Raw genomic sequence first — 21,321 nt, forward strand, 5'->3', positions numbered from 1 at the left:
TAATGACAGGTCTGTGTGTAATATCTTTGTGCAACCTCATCTGTAAGTGTGTGTGTGTGTGTGTGTGTGTGTGTGTGTGTGTGTGTGTGTGTGTGTGTGTGTGTGTGTGTGTGTGTGTACAGTTAAGTAATGATGTACAGGTCTTAAAGTGCGTTTCTTGTTTTCCTCTCACAGGTGGCAAGGTGGGTCAGGGTATCTCCTCCAGGCAAACTAATGTTAGAGTCCATACAGACTCTGACAATGATGATAGGTGTGTAGAGACACAGACAGGGTTGTCAGGGGCTGAAGCTGTGCCGTTGTTTGACATCCCACTGTTATCCACCCCATCCCCTCACACAGTCACATTGCCTATACATACCCCATCACCAGTGGTCATAGATGAGGGACAGTTGGTGGGTGGTGGCATGGGACAGGACAGTGTGGTGACTATAGCACATGTGTCTGGACACAGCAGCCATAGCCAGATGCCCAGTGAGGTACCTCACAGGCAGATGTACAGGGGTGCTCGTAGGAGGGCTGCTGGTCATCATGCCCCTGGCAGAAGTGCCACAGCTGGTGTCACCAGATGCATGTTTCAGGCCATCATAGAGACACAGGCATATATGGAATGGTATACCAGACAGGGTCTGAGGCTGCAGAGGGCTACTCATTCTGCTGTTATTGACAATGTCTTTGATCTTGCAGGTGACCACCATTATTTTGCAGAGGTCTAGATAGACAGTTGGGTGAGATGGTGGGAATCCTCGACCATGGAATGTCTGTGCTTGATCATGATCATATGGTGGGAGTAGTGTGATGGCCATGTGGACATAGGCCAGCAACACCAACAGGTGAAGGTCAACATGGACGTGCAACAAGTCAGAGCCAATCCCGTAGTGACAGTACCAGCACCAACACCACAGGGGGGTGCTGTCCACACCACAACATAGCAGGCCACATTCACATGGTACTGGCCAGTCCCAAGAGGGACCTGGATCCAGCAGACATATGTCATCATCAAGGGAGAGTACTATATCTTGCTTTGTATCTGGTAGCGCTCATGGAACCCCTGGCAGGCGCAGTTCTCATTTCCATGGCCAGAGATGGTGAACTGCACACCCTGCCAGGTACAGTCTGCAGCTGTCCAGCAAACCCCTGTACAGGGCAGCCACATGGCAGAACTGTGTACATGCATACACACACATCACCAGCACAGCTAGGGCAACACCATACCTACACACACCACATCTGCACAGCCTAATTAATAAAGAAACACCCTAACACACACACATGATGTCAAACAAATGGCTCAGCCTAGGTCTCTGGCAAACCCACATCATATCCTGTGCATATGATGATACCTGTGCCACATCCCTGTTATCCATAACATCGATGGAGGGACAGACTAATATGGTTTTGATGCACAGGGTGACTGCACTATGGTGTACCAATGTAATGCTGTGTAACATGTTTTCAGCACTAAAGTTTAATGCTTACATGTCAGGATGTGTAGCTGTCCAGCCATGATGCATTATAGCTGTTATTATCACTGAGTGATGGTGGTCTCCATAATGTATTCCGTTTGTGTTGCAGGTGTCAATGTGTCAGCAGGATGTCGGTCTGCTGTTATTTCTTACAAGGGGTATGGCACTGTGGTGACACTTTGACTGTGCCATATCCTGAGTACAGCTGAACACAAGTCACAGGTCTGTATAACAGTTACTGCATGTGCAACATGCCTGAAAGGTCTGAGGGGTGTATACAGGTGAGTGCATGGTGGCTGATGTCAGCAGTCCTTCTACAGTAGACAATGGTAAGTGTACTGGGTGGTACACACCACACATTTGTGTATAACACACACACAGAAGCTTTGGTGTTGATGCAATACACAGAGACTACTGTACACATGGATGTATATACTTTTCAAGAAACCCATTTTAGCCTATGTAATTCCACCAAAACAGAATAGGCACAACATGACATTGGGAAATTATAAGTCTGCTAGTTTAATGGCATTGACGATGGTATTGACAGGGTATATGTCCCCTTCCCCAATGTAGTGCAATCTTCAACTTGGTAAACAAAGGTGTGCTGGTGTGGGTGGCACAACACTACCCTTTGGAGGGTGTGAGGTGGTGTAGAATGGCAGATAGTGTGATTGATAACTACTTAACCTGTTAACATAAACTGTACAGTATTACAGCTGACTAAGTGGGGGGATACACTCAACAATAACCATAATGATGGTGGCAGTATCCACAAGAGCCACACCCAGCTATATATACCAAACCCAGTATCGCTGTACAGATATACAGTGGGGAAGATGGAATTTACACATCTACTACTAGTTTTGATTGAATTAATTTCCACAAGATGATACCTGTGAAATGTTAGTATTTGCCAGTCAGTTCTCTGATAGATGACCTCCTGGTACATGCATTTTCTGCAAACTGAAGTAGATACCTTCACATGCACATACACTCTTACTAGGCAAAACTGGGACTAGAATCCCTACTTAGGTACTTATTGCTACTAATGTGTGTGTGGCCTTAATTGCACACACCACACAGCTTTTTGGATGAGGTGTGTCCCAGGTTACTTAAGTGAAGAAAATCACCAGGCCTTGTACAGTATGGTAATGGGGGATATACTGGTTGTTTATGAACAATACGTAGTGTGACATACTGTCATATACACATTGACAAACACATAACAGTCATACACACATCTGAGAGACCTGGGATTATCAGTGCTAATTATCTTGTCAGTGTGTCCATTCTGTTACAGATAAGCTGCACACAGCACATGCATCATTGGGCTGGATAGTGTAATCAGTTACCTGTATGGTTGATGGTGACAGTGGTCCCCATACAGTGGACCTTGGGACATGTACTGGGGCTACCATGGTGTAAAGACAATATACCCAGGACCCACACTGCACATTGGATATTGTACTCACTGAAACCCATGATAATACTCTGACATACCCATGACCACACATTGACCAGGACTGCAATACATCCCCTTGTCTATCTCAAGAGTGCTACTACAGGGATAAGCATCTATTGTACATGCCACAGGGATAGCAGGGTTATGCTTTGTTATGGATCTCCTATTGTCAGCAACATCACTATCCTTTATACAGTGTAGCAGGGGGTATTGTATTAGGAGAATGTGGCTTCAGAATGCTGTATCCTACAAATATACACACTTGCACAAATACACACACTTGCCAGGACTCAGAGGGTAACCCATGCCTGTCTACCCATATGTACAACAGTGTTGTGCTGGTACTTCAAGCTCCAGGTAGCCCATAGGATGAAGAGTGTAACAAGGTATATGTAATGTCCATTACAGCAGCAGCCATATCTAACTATAGCAATGGTGATGGGCCTCAGGGTATTATCAACTCCAGGTTTTCAAAAACACAGACACTGTTATTCTCAGTAATGCACACTGACACATTTTTCAGTACTGGGGTCCATAGGTGCAGGTGTTCATAAGTGTGTACCAGGATATTGTCCACGGAGAGATGGGAAGACTAGGGGATGTGGCTACAGTGGTATCATGCCACCTGACATTTGCCAGCAGGCCATCTATCAACTGATGCCACAGGAGTGATCCTCAGGATGAGAGTTAAATACAACAACCAATCATCTGATTGCTTCTTGCAGAGGGCCAGTGAGGTGCTCTAACTGACATGTATGCAATGTGTATTACATAACATGGTCAGTGTCTGCCTTGGAGACCTGTTCCCAAGCATGTTCTGTTGACTGTGGTAGTGTAGTTGAGGTATCCATGGCATGTGGTGCATACAGGGTGGGGATTCCTAGTTGTGGCATTCAAAACACAGCTGGGCAGACATGTCAGTGTCACTCAACCATAGATTGCCTGTAAGCAGCCAAGATGGATATCTGACATCTGCACATCTGTACAGAGGACAGACAGACATCAGCTAGCCAACTGGTTATGTATTAGGATGAATGTGTTGACAGATAGACATCTGACACTGATAGGTATGCCATCACTACATGACAGCAGCCTTCAGTGACATGACCTATACACACAGTAGTCTACAGTTAATATCCACTTGTCAGATCAATATCCAGTAGCAAATACTTAACGACACACAGCTCACAAACCAAGAACACTATAATGAGGACTCAAAGTCCATCTTTGCATGCAGGGGTGTTTGGTTCCAGTACTACAATAAGCAACCTACTCTTACTTGGGAAAGCACTGTCAACAGTAGTAATGTAATGATACACTACATGCCAGTGTGACTGCATATAACCCAGGATACCACCCATGTATGAAACACATTCAAATGGAAAAGAGAGTTGTACAAGCCATATATACTCAGGTGTCCCAGACAGTAGACTCACACCCCTTGCTACTGTAATGAAAGCACATAGACGCATGTTATGCACATGGAATTAAATACACTTATTAAATATGTCATTACCCTGCTATTTTATCAGACTGGAATGTGATCACATGTTACCAGGGCTGATCCATGCTTGGCAGGTTTTAGCATTGCTGCAATATAAATGCTAAGCAGATCTGTGCACTGGTAAGCGAAGCTAAAATGGTGTAAGGGCCTATACAGTTGACAATATGTTAGCACCGCTTGCCATCGTTCAAACCCATGCAAACATGCTTAAAGCTTTTCAAAACTGACTTAATCACTCTGTATCCAACAGCCCTTGATCTGGCCAGCAAAAAAAACAAACAGCCCTTGCAGATCTTGAACCCAGGACCCCGTACACTACATATCACAGCAGTTAACCACTAAGCCATCACAGCTGAGAAAATGGTTGTTGTTTTTTCCAATATATCTGTCAGCACACAAACTGAACAGTATTGAACAACTGCTTTGACTTCTACAATTGTGTAGTACTTGTTAGTGATATTAGTGTTGAATCAAGTATGTTGTTATATCTAAATATACACATATCAGATAAATACGGTGTGATACATCTGGGAAGGTATATACAACAGTCATGTTTACACATATATATATATATATATATATATATATATATATATATATATATACATACACACATATGTAGATATATGTATACATGTACATAAACATATATATATATATATATATATATATATATATATATATATATATATATATATATAGGTATTTATATACATCTGTATATTGCATTATATATATATATATATATATATATATATATATATATATATATATATATGGTCATATATATAGATCTTACTGTATATATGTATATATATATATATATATATATATATATATATATATATATATATATATATATATATATATATATATATATATATATATATATATATATATATATATATAAATAAATATATATATATATATATATATATATATATATATATATATATATAGATAGATAGATACATATATGTATAACATATGTCCATAACATGTAGTGGAGTTATACCTCAGCACCAATAGTCACAACCTCTTAGTGCAAGGGGATGTCATGTATGTACTGCAGGTATAAATGTAGACTGTTGCTACTGTAACAGGGGGTTGTCTTAATAGAAATGTGTGGGAAGTCACATCTGATATTGACATGTACGCCATCAGTTACTGACAGACATCATGAGATCATAATAATGCAGTACCACACAAATCACAGTAATAATCTTGTGGAATACATCAAAGATATGACCAATAAATGTGGTCAGTCCAGAGGTATACACAGAACCCCTTAGTGCAAGATGTGTGGAGCAAGCCTGACAAAGTAGATCTTTACAGCCATGTAAATGGGGATATCACGAAAATACTGGAATAGATAAGCTCACACAGTTTATGCATTCACACACTCCTGTCTGTCCTGACAAATAATAACTGGAAGAGCAGAGGTCACAAGCCCACATACTATCCACTAGTTTGTAACATACATCTGTACAGTATCCCACTGCTTTGTCAGAAATACACAACAGTTATGGTGGCCCAGCAACAGTACATCTGAAAAATATCTGGACATGACATCACACTGGGTGAATACACTGAGAGCACTGTGCAAACTACAGGCAGACTGCCACAATACTGGCCTAATTTCCTATGAGGGAATACACATGTACCTGAAAACATAGTAGGCTCTACAGGCATGTAACAGCATGGAGAAACAGATACCTATGTGAAAATGCATACCCACAACCAATTTGAACACAGTCACATATGGTAAGTGTACTTAATATTACAGTATTTGCACTGTGTGAACAACACTATCTTCATATGTGCCACTCACACACTAACCCTACATATACTGGGTCAATACACAGTGTATTCCAATGCCTGATTGTGGTATGGGACATGTGTCAGTCTGGCCCAGAAACACGTCACCAATAGGGTACCATACACTGGAGCAGCATGCAACATCAGATAGAATAGGATCAAGAACAATGACATCTACCACAGTCCACAGACCAAGGTATATATATATATATATATATATATATATATATATATATATATATATATATATATATATACAATACACACTCTGTCAACAATCACTATAAGTACACATACCTCAGTACTGTACACACTACAACAGAAAGTCCTCAGATATAAAGCCTACACTACATAACATGTGTAGCAGTCTGATATCTCACTGGCTTATCAGGTATGATGTCAGTAAATAATGATGCACTGAACATATGCACCTCTTACTGCATGACATATGTACAAAGGTTGATAGAGTTGTGGCTGGAGGCACAAACTCAGGGCCAATATTGACATGTTGCTGTGATAAACCCATACATTTACTGGTGTAACAGGGTTTCTTGTGACATATGTCTTTTGAGGGATATGAAGTCAGTAACTCACATGGCTGTCACCATGTACTGACTGCAATCCTCAGAGTATGCTACTGCATTTCTAAAGATAGGAAATGTGTGAGTAACACAACACATGCAAGACTCCAAATACTGGCCAGTCTACAGAAAGCCCTACAGGTGAGTTTCCTCAACCACTTAACACTCGCATGGCAGATATTAAATCATGTAGAACAGCCATATCCACACAAACCCTGTTAAACCAACATTACTTCAAATGTAGAAAAGCAATACTTACATTCTGTCCTCATGTCTGGAACATCTCCCTCCTGTTTGTTGGCCTGTCTCCACAGTGTATGTTGTAAGAGGTATATCCAACTACCCTCTATGATGCTGTTTGTCAAACACCCGCATGAATTCCTGCTCACAGTGAAGGAAAAGGGCCAATGCCCACATGATGTTCCTAGGTATAGGACTGTGTTTCCATGCAGTTGACTATAGGAATGATACCACAGCTGTTCCACATGAAATTAGCTAGTGGGGGACTGCAATTCATGCACAGGCCATCATATCATCATGAGCATCACTTACAAAACTCAAGTTGCTGCCTAAACAAAGCAGGTGTACTTTTCCACATCCACCAGAGAGGGAATGAGAGCGACAGAGACATAGTACGAAAGGCAGGGAGTAGGAGAGTAAGAGCCAAGCATGTTTGTGTATGATGCATGGGTGGATAGTGGTATATGGGCATTATGACGGTTGTCTATATTGTGTACTAATCCATACTGTTGCATGGTAATTGCACATGGCTGTACACATATATGGCTGACAATTGTCGACAACAATCTCTACAATGTTTGGAAAATGCTGGCCTTGTAATGTGACAATGGGACATGTAGCTCCTCAATATAATGATGTGGCAAAACCCATACTGCAATGGAACCTGTCATTACACAGTCACCTCAACACCCACACAAAACACTGGTAACACACACACAAACTTGCCAGTAGAGAGTTTCAAACCCTTACCTGTCTATGTACTGCTATTACATTGCTATGCAGTTATTGCATGTGCCACGGAGCTTACATAGGTTCATAGGTTCATAGGTTCATACTAGGCTATCTGCCCTAGGGCATTTATAAGCCTAGCCAGAGTATGCTTGGCTTTCGCCACCCATTTTAAATTAATTTTGCTATGCCCTTTTTCGAGGTTAGTATACTGTGCCTCTGTCTAACAGTGACACAGAAGTGATACCCGGGGTAAACCTACGATCTCCCATCCACTCATCAAGATTCCTCTTGAAAAGAGTCAATGAGGGACTCTGCCTAACCTCGACTGGGATTTTATTCCAGAGTGAAGGGAGCCTCTGGGTTATGAATCTGTCCCTCCAGCATGTCCTATTTATTTCAGTGTTGAGGTTCAAGTCTCTCGAGCGTGTAGCTCGATGGGATTTGGATTTTTTGAGGTGCAGCATGTCCCTTTATTCCGGGTTGGACATGGCCTTATACGTCAGGCACAGGTCACCTCTGAGCAGGCGGTATGCCACTGAGTAGAGCTGGAGTTTCTTTAACCAGGCAGCATATGGCATCTGTTTGAGCCCTTTGATCCTCTTGGTGAGGTACTTTTGGGGTCTTTCCAGTTGCTGCAGGTGTTTGGTAAGGTACATCCCAAAGGGCATTGTACTCAATTATGGGCCTGATGAGGGATGAGTAAAGAGGCACAATGACCTCCCTAATCTAGATGTGAATCCCTTCATGATTAGGTGGGCTATATAAAATGTTTTTCTATCCACTTTGGCCACGTGGTTGTCAAATGAGAGATTGCTATCAACTTGGGTCCCCAGGTCCCTAATTACTTCTTCTGTACTTAATGGATTTCCACCTATGTGGTAATTTGTGGGCACTTTGTTTTTGCCAAAGGGGATGACTATACACTTTTTGGCGTTTAGCTTGAGGCCATGGCTCTGGCACCAGTTGTCTGTTTCTACGAGGCCCTTTTGGAGGATGCTTGTGTCGGCTGGAGAGTCGATTATGGCGCCCAGTTTGCAGTCATCTGCGAACTTGGTCAGCCACAGTCCTGTGTTGGCCTGTACCTCCAAGAAATATATACCAAACAAGAGAGGTCCCAGGACTGAGCCTTGTGGGACGCCACTTGTAACTGGTTTGGAGTCTGACATGGCTCCAGCAATTCTAACCATGTGGGTTCTGTCCTTGAGCCAGTTTGCAACCCATCTAGTGACATAGGGGTTTATATTTAAGCTGGTGAGCTTATCTATAATGCCCGAGTGGGGTATTGTATCGAAGGCTTTTGTGAGGTCCAGATAGGCTGTGTGGACCACCTTCCCTTCGTCAATGGCCTTGGTGACTGTTTCAAAGAAGTCAACCAGGTTTAAGAGGCTGGATCTGCCCTTAACAAAGCCAAACTGGGTAGGATCCAGTGTCTGTAGGTCCCCAATATCTTTATTTATGAGGTCCATGATGATCCTTTCCATAGCTTTGCAGACCAAGCTAGTCAGGCTTATGGGGCGATAGTTTCCAGGGTCCGTTGAGGCACCACCTTTGTGGAGAGGGACCACTGCTGCTGTACGCCACTCTTTCGGTACATATCCTGTAGTAAGGCTGAGATTGAACAGTAGTTTTATGTTTGGGTTTAGCTCTTCTTGGAGTTCATGTAGGACGCAGCCTGGGACACCGTCTGGTCCCATTGATGCTGTGTTTTTGCTTTGGAGGCGGCTCCCACCTGAGCATCTGAGATGTCAGGGGCAGCACTCTGCTGGGATAGATGTTTGCCCTTTTGGTGGGGAGTTTGCTGAACCTGTCAGCTAGGATGTTGGCAATGTCTGTGGGATCAGTGTATTTTTGTCATTTTGGACTAATTCTGAGCATATCTGGGAATTCCCACCCAGGTCCCTAACATAACTAAAGAAAGCCTTGTGATTATCCTTAGTGTCCTGTGCAATTTTCTCTCGAAGCTGGCCTTTGACGATTTTATGAGTGCCCTTAGTTTTTGCTAATACTGATCAGAGATGCCTTCCCTTTGGGATTTTGCTCTATCATGTAGTAGCTTCCTCCTTCTATTGTATAGTTTGTTTATGGCTGGGGTCCACCAGACAGGTCGTCTGCCTTTGGAGGATTGAGTCTTGGTTTTATTTAGGATTGCATGATCCATGCAGTCCTGAAGGTGTTCATAGAATGCATTTATAAAGGATTCTGCGGTCTGGGCCATATTTTCCACAGGCCGGGCTTTGAAGGATTCCACCTCGGTTTTGAGGAGTGTGAAATTTGCTTTAGAGAAGTTTTTCACTGTGGTTTTCTGGGCAGGGGGTGGGGTCAGGATGTGAATATCCAGTGAGATCAGTTTATGGTCTGATCTTACCAGTGAGGGATACACTTCTGGTCTGGAGCAGAGTCCCCATGTTGGTGATGATCAGGTCCAGTATGTTTTCCCTCTTGTGGGAGTGGTAACAAGTTGTTCCATAGCATTTGAGTTTATGAATTCTAGGAACCTTTGGGCAAGGGTGTTGGAGCTAGAGTAATGCTCCCAATCTATGTTTGGGTAGTTGAAGTCGCCCAATATAATGGTGTTTGGAGAGACCTTCATATTTTCCAGTGTTCTCAGGAAGGCCGAGTGGGGTTCCTGGGTTTGGGAGGGTGGTCTGTAGCAGGCTATAAACTGGAAGCCAGTTTTACCCACTGTTAGTTGCACATGGATAGTCTCTGATGCTTCGTGCTTTGCCACCAACCTGGAGGTGTGGGTATCTTTGATGAATATCGATACTCCCCTCCTTTGTGGTTCGTCCAAGTTTTGGGGCCAAAAGCATGGTATGAGGTATAACCTGGTAGTGCTGGGGTGCTCTCGACCCTGAACCAGGTTTCTGTTACTGCACAGATATCGATGTTCTCCATGCTAAGGAGAGTTTCGAGTGCATGCATCTTGAGGTTTAGACTTCTAGCGTTGAGTGATACCTATGGAGGTGGGTTTGTCTTTTGAGCCTTGCCTAAAAAAGGCACTATGGGGGTAGCAAGAGCCTTTGCCAATATCCGAAAGCCCAGGGGTGACAGGTGCAAGCCGTCCCTAGCAAAGCATCGTGGCTTGTCGTGCATATCATCCCAAGCTGATAGGCATTGGATCCCCTTTGAATGACACCAATACTTAAGCCAATTGTTGAAATTGATCATCTTGTCTTCATACTGTGGCATCATTCTTGGTGAGGGTAAGATGCTACTCAAGGTCAGGGTCATACCAGCCTGGGCTACATGCTCAGAGAGCTCCTCTATGTCTCTTTTCATGTAGTCCAGGGAGGTACATCTCAGGTCATTCACACCAGCATGGACAATGACTGAGTCATATTTGTACTTGCCTTGGAGTGACCTGAGTGCTTGTGTTATGTGGCAGATCCTAGCGTCAGACAGGCTGCTCACCGTGACCTTCTCCTTGTTCAGCCTGGTGAGCGGGACGTCAGTGTGCCTGACGATAGAATCACCTATTACAAGTGTATCAGGTGTGTTGTTTAGCCTTAAGGGCTGTGACTGTTCGGCACACTGGCTTTGTGAGATATGTGTTGCACGCGTTTTTTTTTGGGTAGCGGTTGCTTGGGTGTCTGCTTTGGAGGTCTCTGCTGCTTAGGCAGATCTTTATTTAGAGCCTCCGAGTATGTTTTTGTGTGATTATGTGTTTGGTTTGCTGTCGTGGTAGGTCTATGTGAGACTGGAATTGTAGTGAGTGTGGTTTCCTTCTCCTCCTGACTGGTTTTGCCAGTACTGAGTTGAGAGAGCTTAGCCTCCAGTTTGGCTATATGGTTGCATCTCTCACATGTGTTGGAATTTGTTGGGAGGAGGAGAAGGTTGTCTGTGTACATGAGGCAGTTGTAACATTGCCTCAAGATTCCCATATTCACCAGATGGACCAGAGAGGAGATTGACAACTGACCTTTGGACATGCTAGAATAATATTGGGAATTCCTTTATAATTGAAAACAAGGGCCAATGGGGAGGATGTAGTGCTTTTAATTTTAATGCTGACTTATATAATTGCTTTAGTGAGCAAGTGCCAGGTAACAAGTGTAATGTGTTACAGGTAACTTAAATGCAAAAACGACAAACAGTAACTTTCTTTCAAGCAAAGCAAGGAAATAAGTACAGTAAGCAATGCAGATATCACTAGGGATCCACAGAAGTGCTGAGAAGCCGCGTTTTAGGTGGAATTAGCATTCCAGGGAAATAACAAGCATACAAACAAAGCTAGATTCAGCAGGCCTGGATCTAGTCTATGCTACAGCAAACAAGGTGTACCAATTTCAGTAAGATACAGTTCAAATATTCAGGCACTATAAACCTTTAACCAGAAATTCCCAGCTCAGAAGGGCAGAGTCCAGCCTCTCCTCCCACAAGAGTGCAGACCACGAACCTTCTTAATGTAAAATAACTGGCCTGAAGCCCAAGTGCTTAAACCAGAGCTAATACACTTTAAGAATAACAGACACTGAGCTCTCAATCAGCAGTCCCCAACTTAGAAGGATGAAAGCTAACTGTCCTGCCACCACAGTGCATGCCACAAACCTTCCTAATGTAGAACAAAAGGTCTGAAGCCCAAGTGCTTAATCCAAAAGACTTAGAATGATAGCTACACTTTAACCAAGTTACTACCAAGCAGTTGGTATGTTGTTGTCCAAAGGTATCTTTGAAGGTGAGTGACATCAGTAACAGTGATAAAGGAGGGATAATGGAAGTGTAGTACATGTGACTGTCCACAAAAGCAGGTGTCAAGGAAGACACAACCACACTCTGTCAGGGAATCACATACATTATTTCAGTTGGCAGGGTCAGGATTAGAACTCCTACCTAACTAGTTTGCTATACTACAATATTATGCAGTTATCACATGCACTACAGAGCTTATCAAGCTGATATAAAATAACAGTTATTTCAAGGTGACTGACATCAGCAGGTGTGCTACAGTAGGGCAATGGTAGGTGTAGTGAGTGTGAATGGCTTCATAATCATTAACCTCCACACACACACACACACACACACACACACACACACACACACACACACACACACACACACACACACACACACACACACACACACACACACACACACACACACACACACACACACACACTTGCCAGTACTGACATACATGGGGGTCATTGCTTCACAGTTGTGTAGTAGTTGACTGTGTCAGAAGGCTGTACAAGGCTAGGCATAGGGAATACCTTGGCATCAGTCCACATGAGAATGGTCTCCAGTGTGGCGCAAGGGTGTAGTCCCTGGATTGGCCTACACAGGTGGGTATTGTATTCACCACCCACTCATCTGGGTTACTATTGTGGGTGGCCAGTGCTGTGCAATGCTTGCCATGCATGTGATCTATATTCCATAACATGGACAGTGTCTAGGTTGTGCACATGTCCCACATGCATGTTCTGTGATGTGTGGAAGTGTACTTGCGGTCTCTGGGGCATGTTGTGTGGACAGATTGTTATCATCTGATGTGGCATTCCTGACCTCATGTGGTGAGATCCAGCTATGGAAATGAGTTTGTGCCTACACCTACATTGACAGCATGATACAGGTATTCAGTGGAGTTAGTGGCATCTGTCCATACAGGGCATGTGTATAAGGCATGTATTCCCTTTGTGGGTTACATTTGCATACTCTACAGTTGTTGCAGGCATCCAGTGGGGAACATAGCAAAGGACCAATGTAAGCAATTATTTGCCTATTGTAGGGATGGAACAGGGTGCCATGTCCTTTTACTTGCAGGATAACACACTATCAGTCAGGAGATATTACACATCACAGTACACTCTGATGTCAGTAGCAGTGTTGTGGTCAACAGGCATGTAGTCCACTGCAGTCACACCGTGGTTATTATCTGTGGGCAATATGCAGACAACTACCAATATAGTGGTTGTTGCCTAGCCAAGTGTGTTTGTGTATGAGACATAGGTGGAGAGTGTTCTCTGAGTAATAAAGGGTTGTCTATATTGTTCACTGATCTATAATGTCACATGTAGGGCTATGGATCATCTACACCAGCCTGTCTACTGTTTGACATCTGTTGTCCTGGTAAGGTGCACATTGTAACATATAGTAGGTCCTCAGTATAATAATTTAGCAAAACCCACCCCAACAATTCATCCTGTCATTACACAATCTCAACAACCTCCACACAGGATACTGATGACAAACACACACACACACACACACACACTTGCCAGTACTGAGATTCATACCCGTACCTAGTTATGTATTGCTACTACAGTGTACACCATTTATCGCATACTCCATGAAGCTTATTGGATGGATGTTGTCCCAAGGTACTTCTAAGGTGAGGAACATCACCAGCCCTTGTAATTACTGGCATTGGGTGATGTAGTGGGTGAGAGATCCCAAAAATAATTTTACCCTAATTACACATTTACATTTGCCAGGGGTGAGGTTCAAACCTCTATCTAACAACCTTTATGGGCCATTATATTACACATTTACCATATGTGCCACTGACCTTACATGGTATAGGCTTCGCAACAGATACTTGTAAGGTGGATGATATCTGCAGGACTGCTAAAGTCAGGCTCCGTGATGTGTACTGGCTGTAAACAGGGACAAAACCTTTGAGGTACACACACAAACACTTGCCACAGATGAGATTAAAACCCATAGTTGCATAATTACTGCTACTATATTGTTCCACATTTATGGCATGCATCACGGAGCTTACAGGGTTAGCCTTTCTCCAAAGTAGATGACATCTGCAAGCTTGCTAAAGTAGGGCAATGGGAGGTGTAGTGACTGTGAATGGCCTCAAAATCATTACTCTTTACATACACACAGAGTTCTACAGTTGCCGTGTCTGTCTTTAAAACTCCTACCTAACTAGTATACCACACTATAGAATTACACAGTTATTGCATGCGCCACAGAACGTACAGGACTGAATCTTGTCCAGGGAGGTATTTTAAGGTGACTGACATCAGCAGTCTTGATAAAGTAGGGCAATGGGAGGTGTAGTGACTGTGAATGGCCTCAAAAGCATTGATCTCTACACACACACAGAGTTTCACAGTTGCCATGTCTGGGATTAGAACTCTTACCTAAGTATATGCGACATTACAGCATTATGCTGTTATCATGCATGTCACAAAGCTTATAGGGCTAGCCCTTCTCCAAAGGTATATTTCAAGGTGAATGACATCATCAGGCTTGCTAAAGTAGGGCAATGGGAGATGCAGTGTCTATGAATGGCCTCAAAATCATTGATCCCTCCACACACAAACATCATGTCTGTGATTATAACTCCTACCTAACTCGTACAGTACACTATAGCATTACACAGTTATTGCATGTGCCACAGAGCTTACAGAGCTGAATCTTATCCAAGGAGGTATTTCAAATGGACTGACATCAGCAGGATTACTAAAGTAGGGTAATGGGAGATACAGTGACTGAGAATGGCCTCAAAAGCATTGATCCCTACACACACACACACACACACACACACACACACACACACACACACACACACACACACACAGATTTTACAATTGCCGTGTCTGGGACTAGAACTCCTACCTAACTAGTACATCACACTATAGCATTACACAGTTATTGCATGCACCACAGAGCTTATATGGATGATTGTTCTCCAAAGGGGTATTTCAAGGTGACTTACATCAGCAGGCTAGCTAAACTAGGGCAATGAGGAGTGTAGTGTGTGTGAATGGGCCATAAACCATTCCTCTGGAAACACACACAGCTCTCAGTCACACACAACTTTACATTTGACAGGACTGTGTATATGACTGCTAGATGAATAATGACTTGTACTGTGATGTTACACAGTTATCACAAACACCACAGACACTATAGTGCTGAGGGTTACCAGAAGCAAATGTCTACAGTAATAGACACTGACACATCATGTGATTTTGGCAAATTGGATGTGTGGTGGGTGGGACAGGCCTCATGATGGAAAGCTCTTTGTCACTGTATGTCTCTCTCTTCCCCACATCTTTGTGTATGTTTGACCTATTATAGTGTGGTGTCCTTGTATATATGTGTGTATTTATATCCAATGTGTGTACAAAGCATGACTGGTGTGCAATGTGGTGTGTGTGCACAGACATCTGTGACTGACAGATATGTATAGTCCACTGTTGTTGTCAGACATGGGCTTCATTTCTCTAAGTGTGGGAGCATGCCCAGTATGACCTTCTGTATTTACTGTGTGAATCCATTCCAGCTAGATTGTACCCCTGTGCAGGCATTTGTGTTTTACACCTACAGCTATCAACCTGTTTCTGCAGGATATCTGTAGATAGGTTGATAATATGGAGTTACAATGGGCAAAGGATAGTGGGATACTGTAACTAAATGTGCCTGTGCTGCTTCTGCTACATGGTTTTGGTGTTAGCAGAGATATTCAGACATATGTACTGCTTTACACTGTGATGTATTATGTCATCAACTACTGACATATATATTTATTTTCTAGCAGTAATTTCCTGGGGAATACAAGATGAATGAAGCTGTGTCCAGTATTGTGGTCTGCAGCCTACATATTCTTGCACACTCATGGCATTCTTTAGGGGGAGCTACAGACACTTGCTGATAGGTCTGTGTAAATGGTTCAGCACCTTGGTACTGTGGTGGCTGAGGATGCCAAGTTTGTACATCTATCGATGTGACAGAATGCCCATATCCTGTTGTGGCCAGACCTCTCAGCTGTACAGATTCACACAAGTTACCCAGAGGCAGGGGTCATATATCTGGTCATTTCCCCTTCACATTGTGGTTTATGAGCAGGTTTCTAGCCACCCATTCCTAGGTTTGCAGGCAGGAATGGTATGGGCACACATCAGAGTGTCAGACTTCACACACTTCATGGCATCCATCTTCTACCCCCCATCTGTTATTCTATCCTCTTCCTAACATTATGCAAGCAAAATCTGATAAGTATCCCTATTGTTATCACTTCATCCCTGCAGTATTTAGGGGTTGGTCCACAGTTCATGCAGTTGGACATGGGGGACATGCTACTGAGATTTGTCGACATGGCCTTGCATTTGTGTTCTGTGGACTGTGTTATGTCATTATTTGGGACTCCATGAGATAACGCACATTGGCAGCATGGGTGAGACACAGGCCTTTGACAGAGGACAGTAGGGCATTTGGTAGTGATGCAGGCCATCTGTAGCAGGCCAGTGCATTCTATCACAACTACAGTCCCAGGCTGCAAGCCACTGGATTATCCTTGGGTGACAGGGTAAGTGTGCAATGTGTTAATGGCAATAGATTCGGTCCTTATTAATCTATTGGTGTGGATGCTGACAGGGTACTGCTTACAGTTAGGGACACACCTGCATGGGACACCTCTTCAGCATGCTGCATTCTGTGGGTATTCCCATACAGAAGTGGGGGTCATATTGTACTCATTCCCAACAGCAGGGATATGACCTGTGATGAACCTGTGGCTGATGGTGGGGTGAGCTAAGTACATGTGTGCTATGGAAGTGTCTTGCAGCTGACTCACAGATATACGTGGGGCATTCCCCTTATGCTGGCTTGTGCGGGGACATCAGCAGTTTCTCAGTACTTCATAACTGTGCCTTAATGGTCTGCCAGTGTTTGGGCAGACTACATCAGTATTCCATACTACACAGACAAGCAATGTGCTGCTAACCTGTATGTACAATTCCATAGGTGTGTCCATTTGACAGCAAGATTTTATACACTCTCTGTCTAAGGTACTTCCACCTGTGTGCTGTGTGTATGTCTGGGCCCACATTCATTCCATGTCCATTTTTCAGATAGTGACAGATATTACATCCGAACAATTAGTATGGATTACTGCTGGATTGGGTCTTGCTGGGATGCATTGTGTTTGGCACTGCAGTTGTCAGACCTTGGCACTGTCATCAACAGTACTGGCTATAGGCCACCAGGACACAACTCTCCATGCCTACATGCTGACCACTTCCACACAATATACAGCACACAACAACCTAACACACAGATCCCTGCATATTGTACACTTGCAACAATCTATCCTGCTAATTTGGCCAGCTCAGGTAATCTGTGCTCCACTGTTATTATACCCACATGTACATGTTACTACATTTCTACATAGGATTGTGGGGGGCACACCTGACAACTTTAAACATTTGCTATGACTGTACTGGTATTTCAGGTAACCTGTTGGCTTCCATTTCATACTGTATTCTGACCTATCATGCATACTAGAGGCATATCAGTGTAGTAGAGATCTTAGGTTTTGTTGACCTACATTTCAATTTCAGACTTCTTCAGAACTATTATCCAACTGCCTGACCTGTTGTAGTTTGTCTGTGTAGGTCTGGAGGGGGGCTGTTCTCCATTGCCATCAATCGGAGGCCTTAGCACAGCCTTTCTTTGTGGTCATCTACACTTGTCCTGCTGGCTGAGACTGTTGTTTGGTATGTGAGCCTCACTAACATGCATGTGTGTGTCATATGGACACACATTTGGCCCACCACATGTCCTGCAGTGGGATTTGTCACCTTGTCTAGTCCTGCCTACTATGTTGACACCAGTATTTGTTATGGATTTCATGCTGCCCATATAGGTGTCTACTATCTGCTGCCATCCCATTCAGCCACCCGATTCCCTTGCATGCTTACATCTGTACCATAGATGCAAGTAGCAGAACATACTACTCCATGCAGCAATTGATAGGGAGAGGGACATACCTTGTGGCTGTGCCAGTATTGAGGATGGTGCTGGAGGGCTGACTATGTCGGATGCACGTAGTACACTCCCTATACATGGTTAAGCACAGGTAGTGTCATGTTTGGCATACCTTTTACTGTATGTGTGAGTCAGAGTGAGGTGTCATTCCCTGAGTTCCTACCGTGTCAGTGTATGTGCTATGCGTTGCCTCTTTGCTAAGATCTGGGCATACTGGGAATGCCTCCTTCTGCCTACAGGGGCATGCACAGGTTGTTCCTCCTCCAAGTCAGTCTCTGCCTGTGCTGGCCTTGGCAATGGTTGGGGGGGTGGTGTGGCTTTGCCCCATGCTGTTCTTGCTGCAGCTGTTTCCACAGGATCATATTGTGTAGCATGACACATACAATGACAATTTGTGTACATGTAGCTGGAGAGTACTGCAAGGTTCCACCGATATGTCCAGGCACTGGAACCATGACTTGAGCATCCCAAACACATGCTCTATTATGATTCTGGTTTGTGCACATGCCTCATTATGGAGTTTTTGTTCAGGTGTGTGTGCATTTCTGATGGGTGTCATCAGCCATAGCTCCAGTGCATAACTAGCATTCCCCACTTGGTGGCCATATGGAATGTCCCCACTGGCAAATCTCTGGTACAGCTGCGTCATATGCCAGATGTGGGAGTCATGATAGCTTCCAGGGCTGCCAGCACACACATTCATTATAATGCCCTGGGCATCGCACATGACCTGGCAGTTGGAGGGGAAGCCCTTGCGGTTTATGTAGACGCTACCCCGCTCGCCCGGTGGTGCTTTGATGTGTATGTGCATGCAGTCTATAGCACCCACTACCTCAGGGTATTCTGCTATTTGGTGGAAGAGATTAAGTTTGCTGGTCAACCCCTCAGGGGTGTTGTGGAAATATATGTGCTCACCGGCATGTGCTGACATGGCATCCAGGAACTGGTTGAGTACCCTGGATGCTGATACCTGTGAGATCCCCATGATATCCCCAGTTGGCTTTTGGAAGGTACCTGTGGCTAGTATTCTTACGCTTACACATAACTTGGTATCCACTGGGATGGGTTCCCCTCTGTTGGTTCTGTGTGTGAGGTGTGGATGGCACAGCTCAGCAGGTTGCTGTAGGAGGTCAATGTCCACCCTATAGCGCTCCACTATCTCCAGGTCATGTAGCCCCTGGTAGGTTATCCTGGGTCTATACACTTTTTCTCCTTGTCCTCACTGTGGGTTTGTCATCAGCATTCTCATCCTCACCATCCTCAGCCTCTTCCACATATTGATTTATGAGAGTGTTTATGAGAGTGAAAGCAGCCCCTATCATTTTGTTGCTTTTGTTAGGTAAAATTTCCCCATTTGTGTACACCGGTGGTGTAGAGTTTGTGGGAAAAACCAGAGGGAAATGTGCTTGCATAGTTTATATTAGTGTGCTGGGCATGGGTTGCTGCCTATGTAATTGGCTGATTCTAATACATTTCACCTGCCCACTATGCTAGTTCTCCTTGATTACCTTCCTACTACTGTTTTGCCTTTCCATTGCCTTCCTGTTTAAGCCCCGAGGCTCGCCTCACAAACCCAGTCCTCAAATGTGAATGGAGCTGCTATTTCCTATTTTTTTTTTTTTTTGTTTGTTTTGTTTAAAACCTGGTGTGCAGTGCGCCCACCTGTTTAGGCAATGTAAGCACTGCTAGGCAGTTTCAGACACATCCCCTTCCATAGCTGGGCTTAGCTAAGGGCAAACACAGGCCACAGAGCTCCAATAAGCTTACAGCATGCATGACACACCACCTTATGAAGTCATCTGGCTCTTAGGCTTACACCATGGTATTACTGCACCTACATGGTTGGGTGCAAGCTAGCACTGAGGGGAAATCTGTTATTCAGTATCATTCCCCTCATTTGCATAGAATTGACTGCTAATGCATGGTTATAAAACCGGCACTCAGCCCTCCCCCTTAGAAACCACTATTCCATGGTCTTGTTGTCTTATGCATGCCATTGGCTATTATGGCAAAATTCCGATTTTGACTTCAAAGCTTATTTTCAGCTTTTTTATTATTTTCGGGCTGATCCTGTTTGCACACCACTACCCTACGCTTAAATGGCTGAAATCAGCCAAATAAAGTTATTTTTTATAATTTTGCAACTAATTTTCATGTCTATGGGCATATGTTTGGCCTTTGTCACGCCTAACCTTTATAATACATGCATTTTTGTTGCTGTCATGCCTCCATTTTGTAGTTTGCAGAAATGTATTCAGCTACTGGCTGAATAAATTTCTGCAGTCTACACTATTGCTGCATGGATGTCTGCCTGCTTCCTGGATCACTAATTCACAACATTTGCATGTTTTTCACCAGCAAATGAGGTAATTATTATACAGAGGCTGTGTCCATGCAGGAATAGTGCAGGAGCACTCATGCACATCCGGGAGCTCATTCCTGGATTGTACATCAACCATATTGCCTGCAGCAGCTCTTGCACTATTCCTGCACACTGTACAGAGCTTGCTGAATCCTGAGGTTTATCTTAAAATTTTATCGGTATCTGCAGAATATCTAAAGAAAGTTGTTACTGGGAGACCATCTTAGATCTCTTTCAAGGTTGCATTCACTATTCAAGCATTCAAGCCACTGTTTCCACAAATGCTAATCACTAGGTTTGCAACTTTCTTTTTTAATATGTACTATATACGTCTTCATTAATGTAACTGAACCCCTTTTATTATACAATATTTTGACCTTTTCAGAGCTATATGTTTATCTGAAGAGAGAGTCGTATCACTTGATGAACTG

The sequence above is a fragment of the Protopterus annectens genome, chromosome 4.part0 (assembly GCF_019279795.1).
Source record: "Protopterus annectens isolate FY-2018-M chromosome 4.part0, PAN1.0, whole genome shotgun sequence".
Lineage (NCBI taxonomy): Eukaryota > Metazoa > Chordata > Ceratodontiformes > Protopteridae > Protopterus > Protopterus annectens.